The sequence below is a fragment of the Schistocerca americana genome, chromosome X (assembly GCF_021461395.2).
Source record: "Schistocerca americana isolate TAMUIC-IGC-003095 chromosome X, iqSchAmer2.1, whole genome shotgun sequence".
Classification (NCBI taxonomy): domain Eukaryota; kingdom Metazoa; phylum Arthropoda; class Insecta; order Orthoptera; family Acrididae; genus Schistocerca; species Schistocerca americana.
This window is the reverse complement of record NC_060130.1, coordinates 399,675,853-399,691,854: the sequence shown is the minus strand read 5'-3', so window position 1 is coordinate 399,691,854 and position 16,002 is coordinate 399,675,853.

Genomic DNA, 16,002 nt, shown 5'->3' with positions numbered 1-16,002 from the left:
AATGTATTCCAAATTTTCTCTCAGTTGTTCTGCCACTAATGCTGCTGAGTCGGGAGGTCGGTAAAAGGAGCCAATTATTAACCTAGTTCGGTTGTTTAGTGTAACCTCCACCCATAATAATTCACAGGAACAATCCACTTCTACTTCACTACAGGATAAACTACTACTAACAGCGACGAACACTCCTCCACCGGTTGCATGCAATCTATCCTTTCTAAACACCGTCTGTACCTTTGTAAAAATTTCGGCAGAATTTTCTGTACCTATAACGATTTCAGCTTCGGTGCTTTCTATCAGCGCTTGAAGTTCCGGTACTTTACCAACGCAGCTTCGACAGTTGACAATTACAATACCGATTGCTGCTTGGTCCCCGCATGTCCTGACTTTGCCCCGCACCCGTTGAGGCTGTTGCCCTTTCTGTACTTGCCCAAGGCCATCTAACCTAAAAAACCGCCCAGCCCACGCCACACAACCCCTGCTACCCGTGTAGCCGCATGTTGCGTGTAGTGGACTCCTGACCTATCCAGCGGAACGCGAAACCCCACCACCCTATGGCGCAAGTCGAGGAATCTGCAGCCCACACGGTCACAGAACCGTCTCAGCCTCTGATTCAGACCCTCCACTCGGCTCTGTACCAAAGGTCCGCAGTCAGTCCTGTCGACGATGCTGCAGATGGTGAGCTCTGCTTTCATCCCGCTAGTGAGACTGGCAGTCTTCACCAAATCAGATAGCCGCCGGAAGCCAGAGAGGATTTCCTCCGATCCATAGCGACACACATCATTGGTGCCGACATGAGCGACCACCTGCAGATGGGTGCACCCTGTACCCTTCATGGCATCCGGAAGGACCCTTTCCACATCTGGAATGACTCCCCCCGGTATGCACACGGAGTGCACATTGGTTTTCTTCCCCTCTCTTGCTGCCATTTCCCAAAGGGGCCCCATTACGCGCCTGACGTTGGAGCTCCCAACTACCAGTAAGCCCACCCTCTGCAACTGCCCGGATCTTGCAGACTGAGGGGCAACCTCTGGAACAGGACAAGCAGCCGTGTCAGGCCGAAGATCAGTATCAGCCTGAGACAGAGCCTGAAACCGGTTCGTCAGACAAACTGGAGAGGCTTTCCGTTCAGCCCTCCGGAATGTCTTTCGCCCCCTGCCACACCTTGAAACGACCTCCCACTCTACCACAGGTGAGGGATCAGCCTCAATGCGGGCAGTATCCCGGGCAACCACAGTCGTAGTCCGATCAGGGGATGCGTGGGACGAGCTGGCCGTCCCCGACAAACCCCCATCCGGACCCCCACAGTGATGCCCATTGGCAACAGCCTCAAGCTGTGTGACCGAAGCCAACACTGCCTGAAGCTGGGAGCGAAGGGATGCCAACTCAGCCTCCATCCGAACACAGCAGTTGCAGTCCCTATCCATTCATATGGGTGCCACTCCTGGTGTCACCAGAGAATGCTAACATTCTTGCCACTCACTGTGTGCAAATGTATTCATCTATGCATCTCCTTAATACGCTGCTCATTGAGTTCCACCCTCTGGCCTCGGAAGACACACTGAGAGACTACCACTTACAGTGCATGATATTGCTAATATTGCCACGCGGGGTTGCTGCGCGGCCGAGGGCGTCTTGTCACGGTGCGCGCGGCTCCCCCCGTCGGAGGTCTGAGTCCTCCATCGGACATAGGTGTGTGTGTGTTGTACTTAGTGTAAGTTAGTTTAAGTTAGATTAAGTAGTGTGTAAGCTTAGGGACCGATGACCTCAGCAGTTTGGTCCCATAAGTTCTTACTACAAATTTCCAAAAATTACTAATATTCAAACGACTTTCAAGTGAAAGTCATTACTGAATCGCAGACTCACATTACAAAAGTTATATATATTTCCTGCTCAATACGTATTTTAAATAAAAGCGACGGTGTTTTATTGGTTTTCTAAATGTTTGAGGTCATCTTTACCAAAGACATACCTTGCCAGTTACGAACACAACAGCATTAATCTGTCTGGAATCCAGCACCAACTGAATATCGCGTCTCTTCTTAGGCACCACTAACACAACGTTACTAGAGAAATGTCCGCTCCCGGTAGCTGAGTGGTCAGCGCGATAGAATGTCAGTCCTAAGGGCCCGGGTTCGATTCCCGACTGGGTCGGAGATTTTCTCCGCTCACGGACTGGGTGTTGTGTTGTCCTAATCATTATCATTTCATCCCCAACGATGCGCAAGTCGCCAAAGTGGCATCAAATCAAAAAACTTACACCCTGCGAACGGTCTACCCGAAGGGAGGCCCTAGTCACACGACATTTACATTTACTATAGAAATGACGGTAGATTTAATTACCCCTACTGTAACATTTTTTCAAGCTCAGCCTCACCCCTTTCTTTGTAAATCAGTGGGATTGGGATACGATTTGGAAAGTATTCTGTTACGCTCTTTGACCTTAAATTGATAGGAAAAAGTCCTCATTTTACCAGGATATTCCGTCGAATAAGAATGTCACAGTACATCAAAGAAATTTCCTTTGACTCCTTCATCTTTCTCATCAACGAAGTCAACGCGATTCCACATTTCTTGTAAGGTGCAAACATTTTATTGGCACATTAGTAACAGAATTGCACTAAAACTACTGTCACACACAGAAGGCTTGACTCAAGGAACGACTCATATCTGGTGAGAAATCTGAAATAATGGCTTAAATACTTCTCCCTAACATTCAACAGAAATTAGCTTCAACATCAAATCATTACACTTCAACATCATTTGACTACAACCCAAGATCAGCACTGTTTGGTGCTTAAACAAAAACCAACCCCTAATATCGCAACGGGCGCTAGCCTATATACAGTCACAAAACTTACAAAATTGTAGTACCTTACCAAAGAAATTCAATACCCAACTGTCTCTTCGCCACTTCACTTTTTCCTTTAAGTGCCTGTCTCACCACTGTAAAGAAAGAATGCACCACGATCCTATACGTCACCCTCCGAAATACCATACACGCATCACAGATTCTTGATTACCTGTACTAAGAACAAAAGACAAAATAATTCCATTCCATCTATTTGCATTGGACACATTATATTATTTCAACTTTTCGGTCTTCCATTAAGCGATAGTTACCTCAAATCTCCAAAATTTCAGCATATTCAATTGCTCATATATTAAGCAACACAACTGAAAGGTCACTTTTTGAAGCCACGTAATTGTCTCCCATTCCGACGAAGGGATTAGAAATTTGACTCAAAGGTGCGTACAATCTTCCTCTGCCGTGGATGCGATAGCGTGGTGCACTGTGACGTCAACCTAAGATACAGTGACGCCTCAAACGGCAAGGTGTCGACATATGCGAAAAAGAGGCCACTGCTCAGATGTTCATTTGATGTTTCAGTGGGGTTAATGACGTCAGACAGGGAATAAACATCACAAGAAATCTGCCCAACGCTGCTTTTGATATGTCAAGGGTAGAAAGGTCGTCGTAATCCTTCTTAATTACATTTCATCCCTTCTCTTAACGCCTCTGCGACGGAGGTCACTACCGCGATGCCTGGCTTTGAAATCGCACGTTTTTTTATGAGTGGCCGAGGAAGTCACGTCAGACGTACCGCCCATCTGAACTGACACGAATAGTCCTCAGGATCTGCACAGAGGCCATCAACGAAACCACTCACTTCCTTGGGATGTGGAGTCCAGTCTGCAGTGCCATGCGCAACAGGAAGACGTTCTTGAATACCTCTGACACTGTTGATAACACCACATACAATTCAACCGTTCTCGATCGACATCATGGGCCTGCAAACCCGTAGAACAGGATCGAACCTCTTTGGAGTAAGCGCTACTGTGGTTTTTAACTGGTATAAATGGTGGGACCATTTGGGACTGTTCATAATAATTCGACGAAATTTGAACTTTAGGGTTTGATCAATTAGAGGGAGGAGGGAGCAACAGTGAGACATGGCTGAATAAAATGGCAAATGGTTTCTCTCAGAATCCTCAACTTCAACAACGTCCTCGGGGCCACATGTGCATCTCTGTTCAACACTTTAAAAATGTATCTCCACAAAGAGATAGATATTCATTCCTAGGCGCCGGTGTGACAAGAAACCACTTACACTGAAGGTCCAGAGAAACTGGTACACTTGCCTGATATCATGTAGGGCCCCCGTGAGCACGCAGAAGTGCGGCAGCACGACGTGGCATCAACTGGACTAATGTTTGAAGTAGTGATGGAGGGAACTAACAACATTAATCCTGCAGGGCTGTCCATAAATCCTTAAGAGTACGAGCGGGTGCAGATCTCTTCTGAGCATCACGTTGCAAGGCATCCTAGATATGATAAATTCTGGGAAGTTTGGTGGCCAGCGCAAGTGTTTAAACTCAAAAGAGTGTTTCTGGAGCCACTCTGTAGCAATTCCGGACGTGTGGGGTGTCGCATTATCCTGCTGAAATTGCCCAAGTCCGTCGGCATGCACAATAGACATGAATGGATCAGGTGATCAGACAGGATGCTTACGTACGTGTCAACTGTCAGAGTCGTATCTAGACGTATCAGGGATCCCATGTCACTCCAATTGCACACGACCCACACCATTACAAAGCCTCCACCAGCTTGAACAGTCCACTGCTGGCATGCAGGGTCCATGGATGATGAGGTTGTCTCCATACCCAATTGGGTTCTTCATGGTCCTTCAGTGTTTTGTGGGTTCGTACTGAATTTTGCACTTACTAATGCTGATGGTAGTGCGCATGGTAATGGTTGGGTTAGTGTGGCTCTAGTTCGTGGTGGTAAAGTGTAGACTGTATCAGGCCTGGAGACATTTAACAGCCGAGAAGTTATTGCTTATCGTACATTTCAGATATGTGAAGTGTGTGACAGAGATCGTGGTTCATCTTACTATATGTCTACAATGCCGTTGGTTCTTAGGCCAAGCAGTCGTCGTAAAGTAAATGAATCAGAGTCTGTTTCCATATGGGTTAAAGGTGCACTGAATGCGCCTGTCCTTTCCTTGACAATATAGAAATAATAATAAATATTACACGACAGCAAAAAAGAAACCTATTGGGTATGGTTACTGTGCATGTCCATCCACTGGACACAATTTGAAATGAGACTCGTCCGACCAGGAAACATGTTTCCAGTCATCAACAGTCCAATGTCGGTGTTGACTGGCCAAGGCGAGGCGTAAAGCATTATATCGTGCAGTCATCAAGGGTAAACGAGTGGGCCTTCGGCTCCAAATGCCAATATCGGTGATGTTTCTTTAATTGTTCGCACGATGACACTTTTTGATGGCCCAGCATTGCAATCTACAACAATTTGCGGAGGGTGTTGCACTTCTGTCACGTTGAACGATTTTCATCATTCGTCGTTGGTCCCGTTATTGCAGTATCTCTTTCTGGCCGCAGCGATGTCGAAGATTTCATGTTTTACCGGATTCCTGATATTCACGGTACACTCGTGAAATGGTCGTACGGGAAAGTCCGCACGTAGTCGCTACCTCGTAGATGCTGTGTCCAATCGCTCGTGCGCCGACTATAACACTGCGTTCAAACTCACTTAAATTTTGATAACCTGCCATCGTAGCAGCAGTAACCGGTCTAACAAATGCGCCAGACACTTATTGTTTTACATAGGCTCTGCCGAACCCAGCACCGTATTCTGCCTGCTTACATACCTCTGTATTTGAATACCCATGCCTATACAAGTTTCTTTGGCTCTTCAGTGTAGATACCCTTGAGCTGACTGCTGCTGCATCGCTGAACTAGCGCCTGCTGGCAACATGTGTCATCAAAGGTGTGTCGAAATCGATGCCTGTCGAGCCGGCCCCTAAGTATCAGCGACAGGTGGTCTCTGTACAGAAGCATTTTTAAAGGGTCCAGCAGAGATGCATGAGTGGCACCAAGGGTGTTGCCAGACTCAGGGTGTCAAAAGTATCCCTTGCCATTTTATTCATGTGTATGTTTATGGCATCCCCACGGGTCACGCCACGGGAGGACGCAAATCAGGAGGTATGGACAAGCGTGAACACCCTTTGCTACTTCGGACTACTTTCAAGTTTATGTTTTGAACTGTCCTTACTGATTCCACCCTGTACACCAGAGAATAACTGCAATCACACTAATCTCGAATGGGGTGCACTCACATTCAATGGGGTCATAGGTCCACGATATCCTTAGAGAGGTGTTGAATTGTCCAGAGATATCAACAGTGTCAAATATTTTGAGGACGTTGTCCTGTTGCTCAACGTACAGCAAACTGTCGTCTTTGACCGCGAAATGGGTAAGAATCAATGCCCCGAGGGAAGTGATGGCTTCATTGGTGAGCCTTATTTCATGCCTCGTTCGTGTCTATACTGAGTGGCGACGTGTCAGGAATGTTTTCCTCAGTCAGCCATGAGAAAACCGGGCGATTTCAACGCTGGTGGTGCATTGTTCTGACCTCCATCACATACGTGTCGAAATAATGCGTGAAATGCGTGTAAAAAGGAATGTGACTACCTTCACATCGTGTGTACGGTGACGTTGGGCAGATATATGGTGCCATTTGGTGCCAATTTGACATCATTAACCCACTCTACACTTCACATGAAATTGTGAAGGCAAGCCTTTTCTTCCCGCATGTGTCTACATCTTGATCTTTGAAATGCCACCGAGCACTATTATCACGTAATAGGGGAGAGAGTGTGGCAGATATGATTCGCGAGTTGGGATGGAAGTCATTAAAGCAGAGACGTTTTTCGTCGCGGCGAGATCTATTTACGAAATTTCAGTCACCAACTTTCTCTTCCGAAAGCGAAAATATTTTGTTGAGCCCAACCTACACAGGTAGGAATGATCATCAAAATAAAATAAGAGAAATCAGAGCTCGAACAGAAAGGTTTAGGTGTTCATTTTTCACGCGCGCTGTTCGGGAGTGGAATGGTAGAGAGATAGTATGATTGTGGTTCGATGAACCCTCTGCCAAGCACTTAAATGTGAATTGCAGAGTAATCATGTAGATGTAGATGTAGATGTAGATGTAGCCCGAGAGCGACGTCGCAGACCGTCACGTTTTTGTGACATTGCAGAGGAAGGTTATAGGCTTCTTTGTACTAAATTTCAAAACTCTGTTTCGAGTGGCAGGAATTATGGGGTTTCGAAATTACTCTTTAATTTTGGTGCACAGTTTAGCTATTGTTGGTCATATTTCCAGCACCTGGATCGGCTGAAAAGAGCATTTGTCAGTCATGTGGATGCGGCTCTGTACACACACTTTGTCACCTAGATCAAATGATCACTCCTCTATAGTGCGCGGACCTGAATCTCTATCATTGCTATGACTATCTCTGCCATTTCCTCTAGTAACTCTCATGTGTCCAAAAATGTCTATCATTCCAACCATTTCTGCCTCATCTAAAACTGTCATTTTCTTTGTGAATGGGTCTTTCATTCCGATTCATCCACACACCATTTCCGTATCTATCATGACTCAAGTCAAGTTACCTATCTTCACAATTCCCACTTCCCTGTACTCTCAGATCGGGATAAACTAACTGATTACTGTTCCTACCATGACCATTTTCATGTAACATTCTAATATTACATTCCAACTCTTGTAACAAACTTTCAAAGCTTTTTTAAATCATCTGTCAAACAACTCACATTAACAATAAGTTGTGCAACAGAAGTCCCCAGATAATCAATCTTCTTATCTGTTTGCTTAATATCTTCACCACTCTCTAATATGTCTTTTATTGAAATAACGTTTAACTCCTAAAAGTCCTGTGGTAATGTAGAATGACTAAATTTATTCTTTAATCTGAGTAACAACTTCTTCATCAGGCATCACCTCACACCTCTATGACAAATCTGTCTTGTCACATTCTTCCCTTACATTTTGAAAATCATTTTGTAATTGTTCAGTCTCTTCATTAACGGCTTTTTGAAATTTACTCTGATCTTCCTCAACAGTGGCAAATATACCATCCGCTGTAGAAATCCTCTCATCAGCATTCTGTACGTAAATCGTCCCTTAACTGTGTGCTAAGTGCATTAAACTTCCCTGTAAGATCTTCACTAATGGATTAACACTTTTGCTCTAAACTATGTTCCCGTCCGCGTGAAATAGCAACGTTAGCAATCACTTTCACAGTTCTCTTCGTAGAACTTGCTTCTGTTATCTCTGACAAATCCTTCCTCAATTCCCTATTACGAGTCCCCAGTTTCTCATCGAGTCCCTTCTTACAGGCTTCTATTTTCTTCATACCGAACCCTGAGAAGTCAAAATGTATTCTGAGGAAATGAATGTGATGAGTAAACAGGCACCTATCAAAGTGCACAACTGTGTCTAGCAAAAATTTTGTTCTCTTCTACTCACTAAGGCTAATTAAGCAAAATTCCAATTCTGCATGTATTTTAGTTACGTTAAAATTGACTGGGAGCGCCGTTGGACGGCCCTGGGGCCCCAGTTGCCGCTTAACAGTTGATTATTCCCACTCTGTATCTTCCTATCGTGACCACTATTCTGCCAGTAGTCTCATTCCCATTGCCATACATTTCCAAATTTTTTACCCTGCTGCTGATGGCTATCACACTGTTTGCTGCTTGATCGCCCACAACGCTAACATTTGACATCAGCGGAAAAAATATCCTTTTTATCGTGGGCTCGGATCACTGCGCCTATCTCCTCTAAAGCTGTGGTCGTTACTATTGCCCCAGCCAAGTCTTAAGAAACTTCCACCCACACCATCTTTGACACATCAGGTGCCATCCCCCACCGAAATATATCAAACGCTCTTTGCGCTGCTTCTTGCTGAAGGACTTAATTTTTATCGTTATTCTCCATGGCTCAAATGGTTCAAATGGCTCTGAGCACTATGGGACGTAACAGCTATGGTCATTAGTCCCCTAGAACTTAGAACTACTTAAGCCTAACTAACCTAAGGACAGCACACAACACCCAGTTATCACGAGGCAGAGAAAATCCCTGACCCCGCCGGGAATCGAACCCGGTCATTCTCCATCAACGCATACATATTGACATTGAGTTTCATTATTTCACTCACATAACTCTCAATGGATTCGCTCTGTCTTTGTGACACTCTGTTTCGCTTCTTATAACAGGTATAACTATTTTGCCTCCTATGACGCTGCAATAAGCCTTTCCCCTACACTTCGAACGTTTGAGCATATGTTAACTCCTCATGATACATCACATACATTTTTGCGTCTCCTACTAAACGCTTTTTGGCCATATGTAAAAACTGTTCCTCTGACCAACAACTCAGTTTCGTGGCTGCCAACACCTTGTTCATAAATGCTAACACGTCCGTCCCTGACCTAAACGAAAAAGGAGATACTAGGAAAGGAACTAGTTTTTGGGATGGATGCTGAAAAAGTGCACAAGGTCCTATCATCTTTCACTGCATCCACCTGCCTATGCAAGTCTATGTTATCTGTCCTCATTTGAGGCTGAACAGCCTCTGTAGTGGTAACGCCGTCTTCCCTTGGTTTACTCATTATAAAGCCTGTTTCAACAGCAACAGGAAAAAATATGGTAGGAAAAATATCACAGGGAGAGACACTGCTTTCATAATATAATTACACTTTTATGAACACTACTTACTAGAGAACATTTCCAAGTGTCAATAAACCATCTGAATGATACTTGGTGAGTGTGTAGAGGGAGCAAAATAGAAACTAATTTTGAAAAATGAAAATTTTTGTTACAACGTGAATTAAAGAAGCTTTTAGGCCTCACACACCCTTGTGTAACGAAGTTGGTTTCAGAAATACAGTTTCTGGAAAATAAACTGCACACACACTGCTGTTGGAGTATTTTCAACATACCTAACTAAAGTATCTAAACATTCATTACTATTCTAATTATTAATTTTAATTATATTTTTTGTTTTAAATTGTTATTATTACAATAATGATAATCTGCAAAGAAATGCTTAAAACATAATTTTTACAACAGGCACATGATATGAACGAAATTTTTTCACATAATATACATGATGGAGAAGACAATCTAAAAAAATTGCAACAGGATTTCAAATTGTCGTGGGTGATCCTCTAAATATCCATATTTGTATCAGGCGTATTTCAGTACATTGTTAAGCCTTAGCGAAGAGAGTTGATTATGTACTAATGACTAGAGCTTGATTACACTGTTTCTGAAGTGGCGATTAACTATATAAGCATTCAGCAGAACTAGATCTGACAGTCTTCTCACAAAGTTCTTTCAACATCGAAAATTGTATACGTTACACAGCTGTACCTGAGCCGTCGAGCCGTTTGGGATCACCAGATGGAGGAGTACCTTGTCCTCAGGTACGATGCTCTAAACGGTTCTACCACATTGACCACCGCAAGAGTCTAACAATAACATAGAGTGTTCATCGAAGGTGAGGGTATCATCTGGAGTGCCCCAGGGAAGTGTGGTAGGTCCGCTGTTGTTTTCTATCTACATAAATGATCTTTTGGATTGGGTGGATAACAATGTGCGGTTGTTTGCTGATGATGCTCTGGTGTGCGGGAAGGTGTCGTCGTTGAGTGACTGTAGGAGGATACAAGATGACTTGGATAGGATTTGCGATTGGTATAAAGAATGGCAGCTAACTCTAAATATAGATAAATGTAAATTAATGCAGATGAATAAGAAAAAGAATCCTGTAATGTTTGAATTCTCCATTAGTAGTGTAGCGCTTGACAGAGTCACGTCGATTAAATATTTGGGCGTAACATTGCAGAGCGATATGAAGTGGGACAAGCATGTAAGGGCAGTTGTGGGGAAGGCGGATGGTCATCTTTGGTTCATTGGTAGAATTTTGGGAAGATCTGGTTCATCTGTAAAGGAGACCGCTTATAGAACGCTGGTGCGACCTATTCTTGAGTACTGCTCGAGCGTTTGGGATCCCTATCAGGTCGGATTGAGGGAGGACATAGAAGCAATTCAGAGGCGGGCTGCTAGATTTGTTACTGGTAGGTTTGATCATCACGCGAGTGTTGCGGAAATGCTTCAGGAACTCGGATGGGAGTCTCTAGAGGAAAGGAGGCGTTCTTTTCGTGAATCGCTACTGAGGAAATTCAGAGAACCAGCATTTGAGGCTGACTGCAGTACAATTTTACTGCCGCCAAGTTAAATTTCGCGCAAAGACCACAAAGATAACATAACTGGGATTAGGGCTCGTACAGAGGCATATAGGCAGTCATTTTTCCCTCGTTCTGTTTGAGAGTGGAACAGGGAGAGAAGATGCTAGCTGTGGTACGAGGTACCCTCCGCCACGCACAGTATGGTGGATTGCGGAGTATGTATGTAGATGTAGATGTACACATATTCCCTTCACTAGTAAAGAAAAAATCTTTCAATATCTTTTAACCCGATAAGACGTTAGTTTACCAAATTTCGATGCACTCATAAAGACATTTGGAGCTTCAAAAAGAGATTCTAGAATTCTCAGTCCCAACTCACCATTAGTTTCCCTTAAAACTATGAAGAGGCGGGTGACCCATGTGAAAAAAAAGTCTTTTAAGCGTCGTACCCGAGGACGAGGAACATCTGATGACCCAAAAGGGAACGATGACACAGGTACAGCCAGGGAATGAATAGGACTTTCGATGTTGGAAGAACTTTGTGAGAAGATTTCCATATCAAGTTCTTCTGAATGATGATGATGTGGCTCTGAGCACTATGGGACTTAACATCTGAGGTCATCAGTCCCCTAGAACTTAGAACTACTTAAACCTAACTAACCTAAGGACATCACACACATCCATGCCCGAGGCGGGATTCGAACCTGCGACCGTAGCGGCCGCGCGGTTCCAGACTGAAGCGCCTAGAGCCGCTCGGCCACACTGCCGGCGATGGTGTCAAGATCCACTTGAGAAACTATACAATCAAGCTTCAGTAACTGGAACACAATGAATTCAATCTTCCTGGCAGATTATAACTGTGTACTGGACCGAGACTCGAACTCGGGACCTTTGCCTTTCGCGGACAAGTGCTCTACCATCTGAGCTACCCAAACACCACTCACGCCCCGTCCTCACAACTTTACTTCTGCCAGTACCTCGTCTCCTACTAGCCCGTGAAAGGCAAAGATCCCGAGTTCGAGTCTCGGTCCGGCACACAGTTGTAATCTGCCAGGAAGTTTCATATCATTGCACACTCCGCTGCAGAGTGGAAATCTCATTCTGGATAATGAATTCAGTTCACCAAGGTTTACCAATGTGCTGAAATATGCCTGATGGTCATCATGATCCTGCTGAATTTTGTTTAATATTGTCTTCTGCGATGTGTATATTGTGTGAAGAAGTTTCGTTCATTTTACGTGCATATTGAAAAAAGACTTATGTTTCAAGTATTCCTTTGCAAATTATCATTAAGGTAATTATTTTCTGTCAAAATAGTGAGTTACTTATTATTTTGAATTAACAAAACAGCTGTGTGAAATGGTAAATTGAAAAACAAACAAAAGCATGAACGCAAAACCTAAATTTACAATTTAAAACATTAAAATATAAGTAAAATGATGAATTAAAACAATGATTGTTTAGGTATTTTAATTAGGTATGTTGAAAATACTCTGACAGCACATTGTGTATAGCTTATTTTCCAGAAATCGTATTTCAGAAACCAGCTTTATTACCCAGGATTGTATGGGGCTTGAAAGCTTTTTTAATTTATGTTGTAACAAAAGGTTTCATTTTTCAGAATTAATAAATGGTGGCACTAGTATTTTGCAAAACTTCAAATTATTACAAAAGTTGATTGTACAGTTTTTAAGAACATTAATTATATATCAAATTTTATATGAAAAACCTTTTTTATACCATGGTTTTGAAGATACTCCCTCTAAACCTAAAATTCTGACTGTGTTTTACCCCTTACAAGTGGAAGTGAGCACAAACACAAACATGTGCATTGCACTATTTTGGCCCCCTTCCATACCTGCCAAGTTTTATCAAGATCGTTTACTGACACTGGGGAATATTCGCTTGTTCGTCTTTACATATGAGCGCGAACGGTGCACACTCTCTTTAGTCACTCGCGTAATGCTCAGGCTACCTTCACTTGAAACAGATAATTGCCGATGAGTGTGTGCAAGGCACACTGCGCCCAGAAAATTGCATTATGTAACCAATTAGGCACATACCAGAATACATTTCCTTAGTGTTCCCCGGAACTCCTTCAAGTCATTGCCTTAATTCACATTCATGAATAGAATTTGAACTCCATTCTCCAGTCAAGCGCCGCGCGGGGTTGCCGTGCGGTCTAGGGTGCCTTGTCACGGTTCGCGCGGCTTTCCCCCCCCCCCCCCCCCCCCCCCCCCCCCCCCCCCGCATCGGAGGTTCGAGTATTCCCTCGGGCATGGGTATGTGTGTTGTCCTTAGCGTAAGTACGTTTAAGTTAGGTTAATTAGTGTGTAAGCCTAGGGACCGATGACCTCAGTAGTTTGATCTCATAGAAGCTTACTATAAATTAAAAAAAAACATTCTTAACCACTCGAATAGAAAACAGAAAAACAAACAGTTCACTGGCGCTCACCATGCTCTGATGACGATGGTGCAAATAACGTTGCTCGATGAGAGCTTTTCTGACATCAGTGTAATAGTGCCACAGGTGCGGACACTATTTAAGCCAGGATGGTCGATCGAGGATACAATTCGGGATGTAGGGTGTGTACTATTAGTTCCTCGGTAGTCGCGAAATTGGAAATGCTCAGTCACAAATGACCATCTTTATTCACTGAGGCACTCATACAATAGCTGATGGTGGTGACTCAAATGTTTGGTAAGGTATCGACCTTGTGACCCGTGGAGGAGGGAAGCATTTGACATCGGTGGTACCTGCTCCGCTCAGTAAACGACAATGATGCAGTGGACCAATGTGATAATCATTCCCTAGTGGCACTGACTCAGTAGCTGACACGCCGGCCAGTGTGGCCGAGCAGTTCTAGGCGCTTCAGATTGGAACCGCGCGACCGCTACAGTCGCAGCTTCGAATCCTGCCTCGGGCATGGATGTGTGTGATGTCCTTAGGTTAGTTAGGTTTAAGTAGTTCTAAGTTCTAGGGGACTGATGACCACAGATGTTAAGTTCCATAGTGCTCAGAGCCATTTGAACCATCAGTAGCTGACACGGCATAGCTGGTCGAGTACTGGACATACAGGCAGATGGTGGTAGATGCTAGTGAGTGAGACCATAGCACTGGACAGCTGTGTAGAGGTGAGGTGGCTATCACCCTGATAATAAGACCTCGGCAAAGGATACAGTATCAGCGGTGGGTGGACATTGGTCTGCAGTGGTAGAGTGCATGAATGTCCATAGAACGATTTCTGTACCACACGTGGTGTAAGGAACAACGAGCCTCAACTAAAATATTTTCACGTATAAATTACTTTACGATGCTTGTCGAGTGTCATAATGTTCTTTCAGACTCTAAAATGTGTGCAGAAAATACGTTAGCAACATGGAAGCCCACACGTATCTATAAATTGCTGCCTAAAACATGATTGTGAACTCTCAAATTAAGTGTTCCATTGTTATTTTTCGCTTAAATTGTTTTAGAACATAGTTGATATTTCATGTTAACATTAAAAACAACGTTGTAGCAAAATAAACTCGAACAAATTTGTAACTGCAGAAGACAAATGTTGTCTAAAATACTACGCTAAGCAGGGAAGCACACAAAGAAATAGACAGTCTAAATTACTGCCAGCTACCAGGAGAATTTACGCAATTAATTTCATTTTCAGGACTAGAGTTGGTGTAAGCCCCAATGGACATTCATATTAAACATTTCCACGTCTAAATTGTTCTATGATGCTTGTCACCTGTTGCTATGATATCTACGCATGTGGTCGCATAGAGGGTGTTGGCATTTCAACATGATGCTATTTTGTTGGTGGTTCATAAAATTTACTGTCATCATCTGAAGCTTTTACATGTTTTCATGAATTTTTCATCTGAAGAAACAGGAATTTGGAGGGTGTGACAATAATGTATCACGTTCTGCACTAGGAAAATATAATCAATGATAATGAGAGGCAATTATTTCTCTTCATTACAAATGAATATCGCTCCTACAGGTTGTGTACAAAATCATCTTTTAAGGAATACTGCGATACTTACTAACCAAAACTATGGACCCAAGGCTCTCTAAAAGCGTATTTCAAACAATCAGCTACTAAATAACACCAAACGTATATTCAAAATATGCAATGTAAAAACACGCAAACAACATAGCTAAAAGACAAATGAAATGACAAAATACGATTTTAGGAAGGAAGGTAGAAGGGGTTTAGAGGAGACTTTATTGCAAAGTAACACTTAAACTGCATATTTTTTGTAATATACAAGGGGTGCTTCTGGATTGCTTATGTTCTAAGCACCACAGTCAAGACAGTGGTGGAACAAGATAGACATAAAAGCTGTCCTAACATAACGGTGGAACAAGAAAAATGCGAAATGTCTCTATCAAGAAAATAAAATATTTACCACCGAAATAAAATTTTTTATTATAATAAATAACGATTTAGAGTAGAAAAGACACGCACGTGGCTTAATGTGATGTGTAAGTATAATTACTGATCTCATATTACGAACAAAATTTCGAAATTTTCCCCAAAATGGAGCTGTATTATTTTTCAAAGTAACACTTCAAGCACAAATTACACATGGCACTACTGTCATACATAAACTGTTCTATAAAACTAAACAAAACACACTGGCTTACATATTGGCTACTGGTAAAGCTTATAGGCTGAGCAGCACTTTTTGACAGCAAATTCGATATCCGTACCACACTTTGCAAGAACAATGGACTCTCAAATTACATACTTCCGCGTGTAAATTGTCTGTGTTACTTACTGAAATACGATAACACGTCGCCTTGAAACACTGCCCCATTTTTGGCGGCAAGTTAATACAGTTTTGGAGCACATTGATATTGTTTTTGGGAAGTGAATACAGTTATGGTGTAAGTGGATACAGTTTTGGGACGAGTTGTTATTTTCTGGG